Raw genomic sequence first — 20075 nt, 5'->3', positions numbered from 1 at the left:
GCTGTTGAAATATCGTCAATACAGATATTTTCATTTGTTAGTTTATTTGTGTTGTAGGGAGCTTGCTTTGTGCACCACTTGGTTTTTAAACAACCTTTTAGTTGCGGTGAACCAAGCCTAGTCCACCAAGAATAATTATTTGGCCCAGGATCTTTGGGCCACTGTGCTGAGAAAAAAAAAGGCACTCTCACATTTTGGTGACTCCACTGGGGACTGGGTAAAGAAAAGGGAAGAAGCAATCCCTTCGTAGAGCATGCCTCTAGGACCAAGGAACAGCAAAGGTGCTAATGTGTCACTCGCGGCCTCTGAGCCCATGGGAGAAAATGAAGTGGCCTTCAGACAAAGAGGCGAGGTGCCCTTAACAGAACAGGAGGCCATGTCAGAACAAAGGAATGCAAGGCAGGAGCCAGACCCCATGGCTTGAATGACTGTAATGTTGAAGGATTTGCAGCAAGAAGTCCGCCTTCTCAAAGAAGGCAAGACTCAAGAAGTCAGAGATAGTGCCCCCTTGTGGACAATCAAGATAGAACCCAGCCAAAGGGAGGGTCAGCAGTGGGAGGAGGAACTAACCCCCAATACCTAACACTGGCAGATGTTAGTGCCCTCCTGGACCAAGAAAGGGAAAAACTTTCAGGGATCCCTAGGCAATTTTCTCAAGATCCCTCATTCCTACCAGAACTCCTTGACAAGCCATACCCCAAAGGATATGAACCCCTAAAGTTCCATCCTTTTGATGGAAGAAATGGGAGCGCCGTGGAACACGTGAGTAGATTTATCCACACCATGGGCCCCTACGCAGGAGACCGAGAGCTGTGTCTAAGAGAGTTTGCTAAATCTCTAGTGGATAGAGCATACACTTGGTACACCACACTGAGACCTGGGTCCATTAAAACATGGAACGAGATGATGGAGAGATTCTGCTCAAAATATTACCCTGGCGAGGACAAGGTCACTTTCCAAAGACTTCAAATGGTAAGGCAGGGGCCTGGAGAGGATCCTGTCCAGTTTATCAAAAGATTTAAAGATGTGTCCTTAGATTGTTATGGGGATCATGAAAAGAAAGAACTCGTAGAGACTTGCATATCCAACATGCTTACTTAACCTCGAAAATGTATATATCACACAGTTTTCTGACCTGTTACAGAGAACTAGAAGGACGGCACAAACTATACGGACAAAGAGGATGCCAGCATCCCAAGCCATGATAGCATCAGTAGGAGAAAAAAGGATGAGGCCTAATGGAAAGTTATTCAAAGAACCGCCGATGATCCCATGTACTACAGAGGAGTTAAACCATGTCCTAGACAAATGGATCAGGGATGGAGTGGTTAGGCCATTCACCGTGTCCAGGCCTCCAACAGAGGAAGAAAGGAAAAATCCCTTGTTTTGTAGGATTCATAATTATGTCAAGTATTCCACCAAGGATTGCTGGACCCTCCGCAAGCTCTTTCACAAGAAGCTAAGAGAAGGAACCCTGGAACTCACTCAAAAGGAGCCAAAAGTACAAAGGAACCCATTGCCCAACCACAAAAGGAAGGGGGTGGTGGCTGTAGTAATCCATGGGAACCCGACAGAAGCAGAAGAGCTAGAAGGATCCTTCCACCCGGGCACAGTCAGGACCCTCCAGAAGAATCCCAAGTTCAAATCACTATTCAACCAGTTGGGATTTGGACCAGAAGCAAGAAGGGTGGCCACGGAGTCTCTCATGACTATAGCAGCAGATTCAGGAATGGAATGTTTCATAGCAGAATCACATGTTAGCTGAGCTTTCTTGGAGACAACCAATGCCATAACTTTCACTGATGAAGACATGGAGGTTGAGCATCCAGACCACTGTAGACCCCTTTACCTAATGGCCACCATAAATGGTGTCCAAATCAGAATAGCACTAGTAGACACAAGGGCATCACTCAACCTCATAACCCTAAGCACCCTAGAAGCCATGGGCCTAACTAGAAGGAGCATCTTGGGGGCTCCCATGGAGATAACCGAGTTTCGAGGATTAGAAAAATCAATCGAGCAATATGTACAGTTGGCCCTAAGAGTGGGGCCAACAGTAGCCTTGACCAGATTTCATGTAATCAACTTAGAGGTATCCTACCATGTATTACTGGGACGGCCATGGCTCCATAAGCATCGCCTTATACCATCCACGTACCATCAGTGTGTTAAAAGGAGATTGAATGGGAGGGCTGTAAGGATCCTTGCCAACCATAACCCTTTCAGCCAAGGACAAGTAAATTTTGTGGAAACAATGTTCTATGATGAGTTAGAACCTAATGATGAGAGTCCCATGCCAGGGACCCGAGGAACACCTATCTTAGAAAAAGAAGAAGGAGGAGGTACCCATGACCTAAGAGATCTCTTGAAGAGAAAAAGGCAAAAAAAAAAAAAAAAAAAAAAGGAGCCCAGCACCTCAAGATCTCGGGAATGTAGTAGTATGGGAACCTGGGGGAAGATTGATTTACCGCTTATGAAGGTGTGCGGGGCCTGAGTGCATCATGTAGGAGGGTCCCGGACCACTAGAATGTATGGTAGCTCAAGAGGAAGTCCTAGAGGAACCAGTTAAAGAGACACAAATCCAGCCTGAGGAAGAATTGGAGGAAATAAACTTGGGGACTGAGCTAGGATCCCAAAAGCCTGTTTTCGTCAGTAGTCACTTGGTAGCACAAGAAAAAGAGCCACTGGTGGCCTTGCTCAAAGAATACATGGATGTGTTCGCGTGGACCTATGATGAAATGCCTAGTCTAGATCCTAGGTTGGTGGTTCATGCTCTCAACGTGGACCCAGTAGTCAAACCAATAGTCCAACCAGCTAGGGCCTTTCACACTGATGTAGAAGCTTAGATAGTTGAAGAGGTCAAGAAGCTGCTAGCAGCTGGTTTTATCAAACCCATTTAGCACCCCAATGGCTTTCCAACATAGTACCTGTGAAGAAAAAGAATGGCCAGATTCATTGCTGTGTGGACTTTCGCAATCTAAACAAGGCATGCCCAAAAGATGAGTTCCTTCTGCCTAATATTAATCTCCTTGTGGTCTCAAGGATGCTGAGACCAGGTATCCCAGGATAGAAAAAGCCTACCTAGTGGTTATTTACGTATCCCAAAGGCTGAAGAGGTATTTCTTAGCTCACTAGATCCTTTTAGTGACTAAGTCACACCCTATAAAAGCACTTCTGCATCAGCCCCTCCTAACAGAAAGAATAGCACAGTGGCTGGTCTTGCTATCTCAATATGACATAGGCCTCAGGACCCCCAAGACTGTCAAAAGTCAAGCCATAGCATACCTCCTAGCACAGTTCCCAAGAAAGGAAGAAAGCTCACTAAGTGAAGAGATCCTAAGTGAGGTAGCAGTAGTAGGGATCCTAGAAAAGAAATGGACAATGGGATTCAATGGGTCAGCTACAACGACCTCAAATGGAGTGGGAGTTGTACTAAACTGTAAGGATAGGGACACCATACCCTTATCTTTCAAGCTTAGGTTCTCTTGTTCTAATAATGCAGCTAAATATGAGGCATACTTGACCGGGTTAACTGTAGCACTCAGTATAGGGGTAAAACACATGAGAGTACTGGGAGATTCCAATCTTGTAGTTTCCTAGGTGAAAGGTGACTTTGCACTAAGGGAACAAAGTTTAGCAGCCTACAGGACTTGGGCGCAAAGGTTGGAGTAGGAATTCCTGACCTTCAGCATAGAGTACATGCAGAGAAGTGAAAACATGTTTGCTGATGTGCTTGCTTCCTTGAGATCCCAAGTACCATTCAAAGGAAAAGACACTCTAGTCAGAATAGGAAAGCAGGAACATTCTATCTTAAAAATCCTCCAAAAGATATTCCTCGGAGAGTCCAAACAATGGGATTGGAGGAGCGAAGTAAAAGAAAAAATGAAAGAAACAGGATCCAGAGGGAGTGTCAAAGAACTGAGGAACTACGCTCTAATAGAAGTAGAACTATACAAGAGACTGCCTAGAGGGATCCTATCTAGATGTATCAATGACAAGGAAGGAAAACTAAAATTGGAAGAGTTACATACCCAAGTCTGCGGGACCTCAGAAAAGATTAGCTTATATAGAAGAATGCAACGTATAGGATACTACTGGCCAAATATGAACAAAGAGACAGCAACTAAACAGGAAAAATGTCAAGAATGTCAATTCTCGGTGGACAAGGAAGAAAGCTATGCTGTATTTATTACAAAAGATTGGAGGACTCCCTTCATGGAATACTTAGCTCAAGAGATTCTACTGACTGATAGGACACTGGCCCACTAGCTCAAGAAACTTGCAATCAGATACTTCTTGCAGAATGGGATCCTATTCAAAAAGGGTTATAGTGGGGATCCCGTAAGATGCTTGGTGCCAAGGGAAGCCAGGGAAGTTGTCAGGGAAGTCCATTCCGGTGATTGTGGAAGTCACCCAAGAAAAAGGAGGCTTTATAAATAGTTACCACTGTTGGGGTACTACTGGCCAACAATGAAAAGGGACTTTGAGGAGCTAGTCAAAACCTGCCACGCATGTCAAGTCTTCAAAGATGCAATCCATACTCACCCAAATATGTTACAGGATATTATAACGCTATGGCCTTTCCACACTTGGGGGCTTGATCTCATAGGGCTAATAAATCTCCCATCCAGTGGTTACATATGGATCTTGGCTGCTACCAAGTATTTTACAAAATGGGTAAAGGTTATCCCATTGAAAAAGGCCACTAGAGCAGCTGTAGCAAACTTCATTCGAAAGCATATCATAACAAGGTTTGGGATCCCCAGAAAGTTGATTAGTGACAACGGGACCCCATTCATAAATAAAGACATGAAGGGGTTGACTGAGGCTTATTACATCAAGCATGGAAGATCTATGTTGTACTACCCACAAGGAAATGGCCAGGCAGAGGCCATTAATAGGGTAATATTGAAGATCCTTAAGAAGATGAAGCAGGAGTATGAAGGGAAATGGAGTGACCACTTGGTAGATGTNAGTTAGGGGAGACTTTTGTTTTTGAGGAGCTTGTGGAGTTTTTAGATTTGTATCTAGGTGCTTCACTTTGTATATCATTTTTGGGATTTTCATGTTAGGGGAGTAACTTTGATTGATATACATGATATATCATTGATTCTTGTTGCTTTGTGATTCACTGCTTATTGATTTATATTTTTGAGTTGTTCATTCATATATATCTTTTTTTTGTGTTGTGTGAATCTTACAAGAATGTTATACCTTGTTTTACTCTTTTCTGTCACACATGCGTTTATGCGTTTGTTGAGTATTTCAGGAATATACAGGTTGATTCAGCTAAGCTGCTGTCTACACTTGCAACCGATGGATAGTAGTTAGGGTTGAATTTGAGTTTATGAGTATTATTTTTGTATCAGACTTTTACTTGTAAACTTTGAGATTTTTAATTTGAGTTTTGTCACGGATTACCAAAGGGGGAGTTTGTTAGGTTCAAAGGTTTAGGAATTTATGTATTTAGAACTCTAATTTGTAATATTGGCAAACTATGATCAAAACATATGTTTAGTCTTGTTTAAACTTGCTCAAAGTTGATAATTATTGTAAAGTTGGAATCGAGAGACTGTAGATGCATTGAGGCATCTTGGTCTGGCTCGATCGATCGAAGAATAGACTTCGTCGATCGAAAATTGATCAGATTGCGTTTTCTACAATTTTTCCAACTCAGCCCTAACTCATTAACGTTTAGGGTTTTATGTTTTTACCCTACGTATATAAGGAAACCCTAGCCACGTTTTTAGAGTTGCTTCAGTTGTATTGTTGCTCATACATTGCTGTTTGTGTAAATCTCTTGTGAGATCTAGATGAGCTTTCCTTTACACAAACTTTAGGTTTTTCAAGATAGAGATTACTTCAACATCTTGATGATCAACTTGGTTGCTACCATTGAAACTTAAAGAATATCAAGCGTGGGTGCTTGTAGCTGATTGAAGAATTCAAGAAAGAAGGAGTCCGTGGATTCGGAACTTGCACGGGGTCGTGTCAGTAAGTTCTACTGGTAGGTAGCATTAGGAAGTCGAGCGGGGAGCTTGTAAGTCCTTTTGTATGAAATTCAATTCTTTCATAGTGAATTCAGTTTTGCCTTGAGGATAGGTGAGTAAAATCCTCCCCAGGTTTTTTACCGGTTTGGTTTTCCTGGGTGATCATATCTTGTGTTATTTATTATTCCGTTGCTATATATTCTTGATATGATTGTTTGATTGTTTTAACTTAGAATTGCTTAATTTGACTAAGTAACAACTTGGCTAATTAACTAGGCAACCCAATCTGGTTGTGTGTTAAGGGGTCTAAAACCGTTCAGATTTAAATAAAAGTACAGGACTAAAATGCTATGTTGTGATTGGAAAACAAAATTATTACATATTAGTGATTTAATGGCAAACTCTAATTTAAAAAATAATAATGATGTCAATGTTGTGATGTTGTTCCAACTACAAGTCATATCAACAATTTTATATATATATATATATATATGTGTGTGTGTGTGTGTGTGTTTTACTGGACAAGAATTGTAAAATATGCAAATGTGGAAGATTTAGGTGAGTATTTTTCAATTCATATTTCAAGGAGTGTACACGCAGCAAAACATTATAATATATTTTCACTATATATTCATGAAATCATATATAATTCAACACCCCACCAGGGTGTTGAATATCAAAAAAAACCCCACCAGGGTACAAAATATGCATTCATTATTGCATGTTATGACCATGGTTTTACAATAAAACATAAACTTTCACAATAACAACTCTAACAAAGCTTTAGTTCTAAATTTTTTGGGTTGATTAAACATATTAGTTATGGTCGACCTCAATGTATATTTTCACAATTTCTCTTTTAAAGATCTAAACATCTGCGATATATGAATGGTACGGTAGTCATTCTTCATGAGAACCCTGGAAATATAGAACTTTTGTTCCTTGGTTCTAAACCAGTGGTGTAACCATGTCAATATTGGTGGAACTAAAGGGCACGATCTTGTTTTTGTTCTTAGAGTTGCAAAGAGTGGAAACGATCTTGTAACACAGAAAAAAGACACCAGGAGGGAGAAGAAGAGCATGAAGACATAGAAGGCAACGATGCCAACGAACAATGCAGGTGGTGAAGGATCATGAAAATATACAAATCATACAACCCAGAAAGCCAAATTGATAGCCGAAATCAAGCTTGAGATTGATACCACCAGTGTTTCAAATATATTATAGTCAGGGGCAGAGCCAGGGGGATAGTCGCCCCCCCAGCCTACCCAAAAAATACCTTTAGTTATTAAATACCCTTGCCTACTTTTTGTTTTTGGATTTTTTACATGCTACTTTTTTTCTTTAATCTTGAAACAAAACATAACTTTTAAATGAACTATTGAAGAATCTTAAGTCCTCCACAAGCATGCCTTGCACTAAAAATTTTTTAGTTTGTCCCTACCATATTATAATTTGAACATTTTATGAGAAGATTAACAAAAATAATAGAAATTCACATATATTGCATTCAGTATCTATCTAACTGCTAATAGTTTTATTCATAACTTGAGTTTTGGCTCTAAAAAAAATAAAAATAGATCACTCATGTTAGAAATATCTCAATAGATAAATACAATATTATGAATAAGGTTTTTATTGTTTGTGTTAGGTTTTCAGACCCCTTGTCACAATAAGTTTAATCTAATATTAAACTAAATTGATTAACAAGATTTGTAAAGTTGTTATTTACAACTATGTATTTTGTTGGCTTTTATTCCGTGCCAAATTTGATTGTAATTATTATCAATCGTTTATATCCTGTATCTATTGTGGGATTTATTGTAAGGGATGTGTGATAGAGAGAGAGTGTGAAGACTTAAGCATTTGAAGGCTGAAGAATTCTCGCGGGTGTGTCGTGACCTAGCTTCCCGCAAAGTGAATCATGTGTCATGCACATGCTGGAATGCGAAGAGTCAGGCCAGGTGGAGACAGCTGTGTCTCGCGAGTATCTCGTGGGTAAGGCCTTCCCGCAAGACACCCGCGAGGCAATCTGTTCTGCCAGCCTGTACTGAATAACTCACTTTCTGTACCTATCCTATATATACCCTCATTACCCACAAATGTTATGGAATGCTTCAGAGAGAAAACCCTAGCCAAACACATTGAGAATTAGAGATTGTCATCCCCACCTTTCTCTATACACTTGCTTGTGGTATTTCCTCAACTCTTCCCTCTCCATTTCCATACCATTGATAGGTTGATAGCCCAAACACTTACCACACCCTTTGAGAGTGTTGAGTGACGTTTTGGTGCTGCTGGGAAGCATTGGAAGAAGCCTGGAATGGCAGATGCAACATGGAGCTTGTTGCGGGATCCGGAGAGCTAGACAAGACACGGTTCCGAGAAGCCTTGTTAGAGTAGGAGCTTGGAGGGCTTAAAGGGCTTAGGTACATCGGGTAGATTAGGCTTGGAGGGTCTCTTGCTAACCCATGTATCCCAACTGATTGTCTAGTGAATCGATTTCCGCTTGGAGGGCGGCGGAGAGATTTTTCGCCGAGTTCTTCGGTTTCCTCTTCGAAAACACGTCTCGGTGTTTTTTGTGTTTGCATCTTTCTTCCTTACTCTCTTATATTCCATTATACTTTTGTGTTGCTTAGTTTATGGATTAGAGTAGCTTATTTGTTCATCCGCTCGCATTTACACTATTCCGCACTTAGTATTAAGTTAGTGTAAAATCTATCGAGCCGTAACTTTAATTGGGGGTCTAAATTGCTCTTGTGTTTTCAACACATTTTTGAGCTTTCAATTGGTATCAGAGTGGGTACACTCGCTGTGGTTTAAATACCTGAGTGTGATCTTTGACCCTATTTGAGATGAACCGGTATCAATCGCTCAATGTTCCACCATTTTTTGATGGGAGCAATTATGCTTTCTGGAAAGTCAGAATGAGAGCATTTTTATGCTCTCTAGATGATACCGTTTGGGATGCAGTTGAGATAGGTTGGACTAAGCCGAAGGATCCTAAGTCCACTTAGGATAAGGCAGCTCTCGCCACAACCAATGCTAATAGTAAAACGTTAAATGCTATTTTTTGTGGTGTGTCTCCTGATGAATTCCACAGGATCTCTCATATGATGGTAGCCAAGGAAGCTTGAGAGATTTTGGAGACGACATATGAAGGTACAAAAAAAGTTAAGGACACAAATTTTCAGATGCTTACCACCAAATTTGAAGAGCTCAAGATAGGGGATGATGAACCATTTGATTCATTCTATGGGAAGCTCAATGAAATTGTAATTGCTAAACTCAATCTTGGGGAGAAGATTGAAGATACTTAGGTGGTGAGAAAAATTTTAAGGTCCTTACCGGAGAGCTTTCGGGCAAAAGTCACAGCCATAGAGGAAAGTAAGGATTTGGATGAAATTAAGATCCAAGAGCTCATTGGATCACTTCAAACGTATAAGCTTGGACTCCCTTCCCACAAGACGAGCAAATTGCTTGCTCTTAAAACCATCACTGAAAGAATGGATGATCCTTCCGAAGAAGATGGAGTGGAGAAGGAAGTAGTATATCTTGCGAAAAACTTCCAAAATTTTCTGAAGATGAAGAACAGTGGAAAACCATTCAACAGAGGAAAATTTTCATCTTCAAGAGGTGATAGGAAAGAGTTTACGAGGAAAGAAGGGAAGGATTCTCAACTTTCTTTAGACATTGTGTGCTATGTGTGTAATGACCATGGACATCTAAAGAAGGAGTGTCCAAATTTTCTTAGGGGAAAAGGCAAGGCTTAGGCCACGACGCTCAGTGATTCAGACTCTTCTGATTCTGACTCGAAAGAGAGTTGTGACAGAGAGGGAAACTACTCCGCCTTCATGACCATTGCTCATGTGGAGTCATCAGATGATTTGGGTGCACTTGTGAAGGAGCTTGGTGAGCATTCTGATTCAGAGTCTATTGGGATTGTGGAAGAATCAGACGCTTAAGAGGAAGAAAATACAGCTAATCTTCAAGAAAATTACTCTTTACTACTTGAGAAGTCTGGAGAGTATGCAAGGATAGCCAAGGCAGCTGTGAGAAAAATAAAGAAAGCTGAGGAAGATTACAGAAGTCTCTTGGTCAGATATAAAGAGACTAAGTGTGAGATTGAGACACTAAATGGCGAGCTGTTTGAAGCCTATACGAGGGTGAGGTTTCTTGAGCAAGAGGTAGTGCAAGCTCATGCCAAGATAGAAAGAGTCTCCTCTCAGAAGTTAAAAGATGTCAAATCATCTCAAAAAGCTTCCTCAGACAAGTCCGGGTTGGGATTCACCGGAGGAAGTTGCTCGTCAGCCAAAGTCACCAAAGAAGTAAAGTTTTTGAAGGCAAACGAGGTGGTTGTAGAAGAGCCCAGTCCTGAGAAAGTTGAGGATGTAAAAAAAAAGAATGTGGCTAAGCAACGAATGGTGAATAAGCCCCGAAATCAATTTGTGGTTAAACATGAAACCAGAGGAAGATCTCTCTCAAGATCACAACGGGGTCCTAGGAGGGATTATGTGTGTCACTATTGTGGATTGCAAGGACGCACCAAACCCAACTATCAAAAGCTGAGAGCAGACAACAATGTAAGCGCACCTCTGTCACGAGGAAGGAGAAATGACATGAGGTCTTGGGGTGGTGAGCAACCAAGAAGTCAAAATCGTGATCTAGGAATGATGGATGTGATGAAGATGATCGGTGTCTTCACCAACTGCTTGGAGAGTTTCACTAGAAGGTTTGAAAGTCCAAACTCTTGTACCCAATCCGACAAGGATATCACCCCAAACGCACGTGACGTGTGGGTGAAGAGAAGTACTCATGCATAAGCATTATAACATGTCCATGCATAAATTCTTCCAATGCTTGGGGACATTTGCTGTTGCATCATATCATACATTGCTTTCAGTTTACTGCAATTCTTTTATCTGGTTGGTTTGTACCAGCTGTTTTTTTTTTTTTTTTTTTTTTTGATCTTACTTTTCTTGTTCTGTTTTGGGTGTGTTTAAAAAATTCAAAAACCCATAAAAAATTGAAAAATCTTAAAAATTTGATCACTTGTTTTGTGTATGTCACATGTGAGTTTGGCCTAGTACCTTCGTACTTATGGCATAGTGCATTTACGATCTTGGCTTGTTTGGTATGCACTCTTTTCTATGTGGTAGAAATCTTGAACACTATGTGTAACTGTTGTAAATAGATCTTCAAGCTTGTCATGAATGATTGGTCAATAGTCTTGTTAGTCTTAGTACTTACATAGACTTGTGTCTATATCTGTTCCCACTTTATTTTTATGTTTTTTTGCAAAAAGAGCTCACCAAATATAAATCTCCAAATGTAAAGAGATATTGAGCTCTAAAAGCCTGTCGCACACACTAGTATTCGACTAGAAAAAAGGGAAAGCGACTCTTATTAATGTGTTTTGTATGGTGCTCAAAAAGCCAAAGGCTAATCATCAATATTGAAATATCATAAATTTCAAGCACCAATCTCAAAATGAGATGTTTTTGTCCAAACAAAAGAAAATGGACCAATTGTTATGCCTTTGCAGAAGCCAAATGAAAAGCTTCTAAGTTATGTATTCAATGTGTGGGAGGTCATATATACTCATTTCTATAATGGAGATAGTCCACTTGATTTCGTATCAGTTATGTATGACTCGATTGAATTGATCATTGAAACTTCACTCTGGTCTATAAATTATTCCACATTTGATACTCACACACAACACACAAGACTTTGATTCAATCAATGCCTATCTCATTTGTGTAATTGTATATGTTCAAATGTGATGTGTATGCTCAAGAACTTGTTGATCAAACCCAAAAAGATTTTTGAGTGTTTTATTTGTTTTTGAAAGTGATTTTATACTTTCGTGTCTTTTGTTTTTGTTCAAAATGCATTTTTGTGTTTTTTCTTCAAAAACTGATTCAGGGGTTGTTTCGCGAAAAGCTCGCGACTTAGAGCTTCCCGCGAAAAGGGCTTGAGGGAAATAATTTTTCATCATGTCACACAGAAACTCTCGCAACTGTATCACGACTGTCTCGCGACCAACAGCTTCTCGCGAAATGCTGTTTGGCTAAAAATTGGATTTTTTTCAAAATTCAGACAGAAGGTATCACGACTATCTCGTGACTGTTTCGCGACTTAAAACTTTTCGCGAAAGCTTTTATGCTTAAGTGGCCATTTTCGCAGCTGTATCGCGACTGTATCGCTACTCTCTAACCCGTGAAAAACGCGTGTTTTCAATATTATATTACTGATGTGACAGTTTTTCAAATCACAAACTCTTCCCTCGCTCAAACTCCTTCAAACCTCTTCAACCCAAAAATCAATTTCTTTCAAAACCTCTTCAATTCAAGCATCTTTTCTGCATTTTCCTCTTCAAGGTATGTTTTATACACACTTTTTTGAAGTTTTTGCTTAGATTTTGCAGAATTTTTGTTAGGGTTTTGATAATTGGGGTTTTTTCAAAAATTTGGGTTGGTTTTCTAAATTAGGCAAAATTCTGTCAAATCTTTTGATTGAGCTGTGTCCCTTTTGTTTTTTGGTGCATCTGTGTTGGCCCCTTGTGGCTTTTTATCGTGTATTTAGGCTAGTTTTTACCATGTTCATGCATTACTCATACTTAGAATGCTTTTATGCATGTTAGGTATTTGATAAAATGTCTGAGTGACATTTTTGTGCTTAATTGGATTCATGTGAGTTCCAATTTATGGGTTTCCACATGTTTAACCTTATTTTACTTGGTTTGGTCTTTGATCAAGTGTTTCATACACTTTGCTCATGTTGCACACTCTATGCACACACCTAGGCACCCTCTAGGCACACCCCCATGCATCTCATGCTACACACACATGCATCAGCATATGCACACAGATGCACACACATGCACATTTACTCACTTTCATGCATTGTGCCTATTTTTTTCTTGTTTTATATGTTTTTGCATATTCCCAAGTGGTCTTACGGTGGTTCAGAGGGATTATCCCATTGGTGCTACTACATTGACTAGGAGCACAGCCCACATCAAAGGTTCCAAGACCGGTGTGCATACCATTCCACAACCAAGGGTTCAGCAGGATGAAGGGGAAGATACAGAGGAAGAGATTGATAGGTTCACCTCTGCTCTAAAGCCCTCTGCACAGCCCTCATCTTCGGCTCCACCACAAGGTCTAAGCAAACTTGATCAGTTACTAGCTAAGATGAATCAGATGTCTACAGTGCTTGACTCCCATGTGCAGCACACAGCAGATCAATTCGCGTATCTCTAAGGACAGATCACCGCATTATCATCACAAATTCAGGACTTGTCCTTTGCTCATAGATCAGACTCCGGATCCAACCAATTCTAGCCCTTTGGCCATTTCGGTCAAAAAGGGGGAGAAAATTTTGAGGGGGAGCTGGAGAGGAGTTTGCACAACTTTAGGGGAAGCATAGCTTAGAAAGATAGTAACATTGGTTATTGGTCTTACAGACGATTTAATTCAGTTTCTTTTAGTTTTTATAACTGTTTTCCGGCTTTTGGTTTAAAGCTTTGATACTCTGCTTTTATTTCAGTATATTTTCAGTAGTTCTTTTGTGATATTCTCTATGCTTTGTAGCATATCTTGTTTGTACCCATGGTGCTTTTATAAGCTTTTAGGGTTTGTTTAATTGCATATTTGTAGGCTTTTTTAGTTTGTGCCATGCATATGCAGTACCTTGTTTATGCAGCCTTTATGCTTGTGTGCTTGATGTTTAATGTCATACATTTTACTTTAATACAACACTCTTGTGCCCTTGTAGGATTGTTCCTAGATGCATATACGTTCTATGCATTGGTTGAGTGATGAACACTCTTGTGCCCATGTAGGATTGTTCCTAGATGCAAATACTTCGTGTATTTCACATTGGTTGAGTGTTGGATTTGCAAATGATACTCTTCAAATGAGCTTATCATTTTGCATATCCGGATGTTCATTCCTTGTGTGAATGAGCATAGTGATCGCTTTTGTATAGTGATTGCTTGTTTGATCTTGCCATGGTCAATTGTTTTTATTCCATTTTTCTTGATCATGCTAATATTGCTCCATATGCTTTTCAAGTTTTTCTGCATACAATGATGTTATTGTGTTGTTGTGTTTCAAGAGATACTTGTTCATATGTTTTAAGAGCTTATCAGAATCTAGAATTAGGTGTGAGTGAGTTTTGCCTTTGTTCCCAAACTCACGTTTAAGTCTAGAGTCTGTTTTAGGGTTTTGTCACGGAATAGCCAAAAGGGGAGATTGTAAAGTTGTTATTTACAACTATGTATTTTGTTGGCTTTTATTTCGAGCCAAATTTGATTGTAATTATTATTAATCATTTTTATCCTGTATCTATTGTGGGATTTGTTGTAAGGGATGTGTGATAGAGAGAAAGTGTGAAGACTTAAGCATTTGAATGCTGAAGAATTCTCGCGGGTATGTCGCGACCTAGCTTCCTGCGAAGTGAATCATGTGCCATGCACATGCTGGTATGCGAAGAGTCAGGCCAGGTGGAGACAGCTGTGTCTCGCAAGTATCTTGCGGGTAAGGCCTTCCCGCGAGACACTCACAAGGTAATCTGTTCTGCCAGCCTGTACTGAATAACTCACACTTTCTGTACCTATCCTATATATACTCTCATTACCCACAAATGTTATGGAATGTTTCAGAGAGAAAACCCTAGCCAAACACATTGAGAATTAGAGATTGTCATCCCCACCTTTCTCGATACACTTGCTTGTGGTATTTCCTCAACTCTTCCCTCTCCATTTCCATACCATTGAGAGGTTGATAGCCCAAACACTTACCACACCCTTTGAGAGTGTTGAGTGACATTTTGGTGCTGCTGGGAAGCATTGGAAGAAGCCTGGAATGGCAGATACAACATGGAGCTTGTTGCGGGATCTGGAGAGCTAGACAAGACACGGTTCCGAGAAGCCTTGTTGGAGTAGGAGCTTGGAGGGCTTAGGTACATCGGGTAGATTAGGCTTGGAGGGTCTCTTGCTAACCCATGTATCCCAACTGATTGTCTAGTGGATCGATTTTCGCTTGGAGGGCGGCGGAGAGGTTTTTCGCCGAGTTCTTCGATTTCCTCTTCTAAAACACGTCTCAATGTTTTTTGTGTTTGCATCTTTTTTCCCTACTCTCTTACATTCCATTATACTGTTGTGTTACTTAGTTTATGGATTAGAGTAGCTTATTTGTTCATCCGCTCGCATTTACACTATTCCGCACTTAGTATTAAGTTAGTGTAAAATCTATCGAGCCGTAACTTTAATTGGGGGTCTAAATTGCTCTTGCGTTTTCAACACATTTCTGAACTTTCAAGATTGTTATTCAAGATTAGGTAAAACACAAATAAACATAAAGCGGAAAATATAAAGAACACAAAGAATTGATGACCCAGAAAAACCAAACTAATAAAAAACTTAGGGAGGATTTAACCTAACTATCCTCAAGGTAAAAACAAATCTCCTATGAAAAAATTGAAATTTTACAAAAAGACTTAGACCACTAACATCCTAATGCTACATCGAGTAGAAAACTTACTAACATGACCACATGCTAGCTCCAAATCCATGGACTACTTTATTCTTGAATCTGCTACAACACAAATTCTCCTACTTGTGGCTTTGAGACACCTCTCAAAGGTTTTGTTTTTCTTTGAAGGTTCTTTATGCAGCAACTGAATCACCACCAAATCTTGATTGCAAATCTTGATATTGGTAGAGCTTTTTGTGTGTTTTAAGGTAAACACCTCTGAAACCTCACAAAAGAGCAAACACACACACTATTCAGAGACTTCTAAAACATGGCTAGGTTTTTCCTTTCATACTAGAAGTAAAACACTTAACCCTACACATCATATGGACTCGGGCTACATTTGAAATTTCTGCAGAATTTTTTGATTTGCGATTCTCGATCGATCGAGCCTTACTTTCGGTCAATCGAGCTTTGCAATTTTGCATAGTAAATTTCTGCTCGATTCAAACTATAACAAATAAATTTTGAGCAACCCTAAACCTAGACTTATTGTTTTGATCATGGTTTGCCAACATATACAAAATGAAGTTTTAATACATTTAGTTACTAATGTCTTAGAACCTAACAATTTGTAGATTTTTTTTTGGTATAATTACATTAATTATCACTTAGTATTTAAATGAATAGCTTTTAATTTTTCAAATTGGTCTCAAATACTATATATTCACATAAATTTGTGTAAGTGCGTATATCATATATAAATCCCCCCCCCAGAGAGAGAGAGAGAGAGAGAGAGAGAGAGAGAGCTATGGAGGAAGACGACCAAGCTCTACACAAATTAAAACTAGGGATTGGAATGGAACATATGCCATTTATGGCTAACAAGACAAGAATAAAAAAATAATGTTATGACGGTTATTATAATGGAGGAAGACGACCAAGCTCTACACAAATTAAAACTAGGGATTGGAATGGAACATATGCCATTTATGGCTAACAAGACAAGAATAAAAAAATAATGTTATGATGGTTATTTCTTCGTATAAATGACAGTGACATAATTGTCTTAACAATAAGTTTAAGAATACAATTTTTTCCTTAAATGCTGATATGATTTGTTGTGATTGACACATAATAAAAGTGACATTAGTGGTAGAATATGTAAAATTGATATTACTCTAATCACAACAAGTAATGTCAACTATTTAAAAAATAAAAATAAAAATTGTCCATAATATTACTATTTGACCTAACGAATAAATCCTTTAAAGGAATTCAATGTTGTTATTCAATACTACTTTTAGTGCAAAAGGAGTGAAAGTTTTACTATTTTAAGAAGTAACCTTTTGGCTCCTTAATTTTTAAAAAGTAGAAGTTGCTTCACAATATTGTTGACATTGCCTGAGCAATATCACGCCTTTAAAGGAAATCAAAGTTGTTATTCAATCCTAATTTTAGTTCAAAAGGATTGAAAGTTTTACTATTTTAAGAAGTAACCTTTTAGTTACTTAATTTTTAAAAGGCAATAGTTGCTTCACAAGATTGAACAAAAGCTCAAGCACCCTATAGTTTCTAACAAGATCCTGGTAGCTTCTCCTCTTTAAAAGCTGAACGACATACAAAAAATGTCCTACCATGTTGAGGCCTTGATATGTTATTTACACAGACATGCATGCATGGACAAACATCAGGTTAGGCTCCTAAGTCATACCTATATATTTAGGGACGGACCTACACTAGGGCAGAGGGAATGGTTGTCAAAATCATGATCCGGATCGTAAAATCGCACGATTTTACGATCCCACCTCACTAAAAAGTTTAAAATCGTAGCAGGGTCGCAAAAATGGTAGGATCGTATGTAGAATCATGTAGGATCGCATAGGATCGTAGGATCGTATGGGATTCTACCGATCCTACCAATCCTACCATTTGGCTTGATTTTTATTTTTTTATTTTATTTTTTTTTTAAGTGGGATTCATTTGAGTAAGATAATCCACCTAAACCCACAAGCCCAATGGTTTATCAGAAGCCTAATAATGAATTGAAATCCCAAATTTACCCCTATGTCAACATAAAATCTCAAAAAAACTTATAGTACTTAAGTTTAACGTTTTCAAAAACAAAACCTAAAATATTTTGATAGTGATTAGATTAGAAGGACCTTAGAATAAGAATTCTCTTTTGGATTACATATTGTAAATTTGTAGTTAGCTAGTTTTTATATGCTAATTAGACTAACTTATTTTAGATTTGGAACTTAGAATTTGGAAAACATTTTCCATATGTGTAGATAATATTTTGGTACTTAGTTGCTAATTAAATGGTTGAAAGGTTTAGGTGCTGGCCATCGATCACCATGCATGAACTTCTCTTATAAAAAATACTAAGAGTTTCTTTACAAATGGGGGGGAAAAAAAGCAAAAGAACAATAAGGCCTCCTCGGCCACAGGCCGAGGAGCATCCCCCCCATTTGTAAAGAAACTCTTAGCATTTTTTTATAAGAGAAGTTCATGCATGGTGATCGGCGGCCAGCACCTAAACCTTTCAACTCACTCTCTATAAATTTATTGTTTGAGCTTATTGGGCTAAAAACCCATCACTCAGGGTCAATCCAAATTGAGTCCTTACACATACAAATAAGTATTTTTTATTTTAATTTTTGTTTAGACCATATTTATTTATTTATTTTGTTTTTGTAGTTAAAGGAGCATGAATTTTATTTATTTATTTCTTTTCTTGTAGGTCAATATCTAAATATTTTAGAGGAGGAGAGACAAAATATATATATATATATATAACGGCAAATCTTAATTTTTGAATACCATTTTTTTTTGTTTTTTTTTTTTTTAGTTTATATGCATATATTAGTTTTTTTTTTTTTTTTTTTTTTTTTGGGGAGGGGGAGCCATGGCCCCCTTCTGCCAAGGTTGTCAAAATCGAGATCCTACTTAGGATCGTAGGAGGTAGGTAGGATCGGATCGTGGATCATAAGATCCTACCTATTTTCAAATTTTAAGCGAAAAACATATTGATAGTGACTTTGTATGTTATATAATCACTTAAAATATGAATCCATCCATTAAAAAAATTGCATCATAAAATGTAATTTGCACACACTACATCGTTCTTATGTCATTCTAACGAAACAAAATATATTTAACTTTTGACATAATGTATCTAAAAAGTCCAATACATTTTTAATTAGCAACTAAGTACCAAAATATTATCTACACATATGGAAAATGTTTTCCAAATTCTAAGTTCTAAATCCAAAATAAGTTAGGCTAGTTAGCATATAAAAACTAGCTAACTACAAATTTACAATATGTAATCCAAAAGAAAATTCTCATTCTTCTAATCTAATCACTGTCATTGCCATATCCCATTTCATCGTTTATATCCTTCCTAGTATCAACATCCAAAACGTTAAACTTAAGTACTATAGGTTTTTTAGATATTTTATGTTGACATAGGGGTAAATTTGGGACTTCAATTCATTATTGGGTTTCTAATAACCCGTTAGCCTTGTGGGTTTAGGTGGATTATCTTACCCAAATGAATCCCACTTAAAAAAAAAAAAAAAAAAAAAAAAAATCAAGCCAAATGGTAGGATCGATAGGTTCCCATACGATCCTACAATCCTACATACAATCCTATCATTTTTGCGATCCTGCTACGATTTTAAACTTTTTGATGAGGTGGGATTGTAAAAATCCGAATCACGATTTTGACAACCATACTTCAGAGTCCCCAACTATTTGGAAAGAACTGACCATATAAAATGAGGAGGGTTACATAAAATAAATAAATAAAAACCTGTAGAGTATAGAGCAAAGCTATCAATGCCATAGCAAAGGCCATTTCTATTTGGCTAGGGAAACAAAATATTGTGGTACCAATCGTTGCAGTCGATACCATTACTGCTATATATATATATATATGGTTAGAAGTTAGAAACCATGTAATTTTTAGGAGTCCTTATAAATGCAAACCCATTCCCAGCCCAATATGCTAGCCCAAAAAAATGTTGACCATGTGGCCCTAATCAATCTTGGTATCTAACTTTATAATAAAACTGATATTTAATTACACATTTGACTTAAAGTTTGGAATTGTTTTCATTTTGATTTTTTTTATTTTGGTCCACCAAGTTTGATTATGTTTTTAAAATTCCCTTTTGTCCATCTTCACAACTAATATATCAACTGAAAGAGAGAGAGGAAACTACACCATTTTGTTGGCACTTAATGGCCAGATCAATCACAAAAATAAAAAGGACCATTTGGAAAACATAATCAAACTTGGTGGACCAAAATGAAAAATCTAAAACTTTAAGGATGAAAAGTGTAAGAATGATTACACATGACCTATGGGAGAAAGTCGGAAAAGACCAAGAAGAAGAAAACAAAGAAGAAAAGAAAACAAAGAAGAAGAAGAACAAGGTATGTCATTAGCGGAGAGAAGAGAAAGAAGAAAATAATTAGCACTGTAGCAGATATGAAATTTTTGCAGTCCCAGATTGTATTACAGGCCAGAACTGCTAAAACACACCGGAATAACTGGTACAAGCCGAAATAGGCCAGTACTTGAAATGTTTCA

This window comes from Quercus suber, unplaced genomic scaffold, assembly GCF_002906115.3.
Source record: "Quercus suber isolate HL8 unplaced genomic scaffold, Cork oak 2.0 scaffold_954, whole genome shotgun sequence".
NCBI lineage: Eukaryota > Viridiplantae > Streptophyta > Magnoliopsida > Fagales > Fagaceae > Quercus > Quercus suber.
This window is presented reverse-complemented; position numbering follows the sequence as displayed.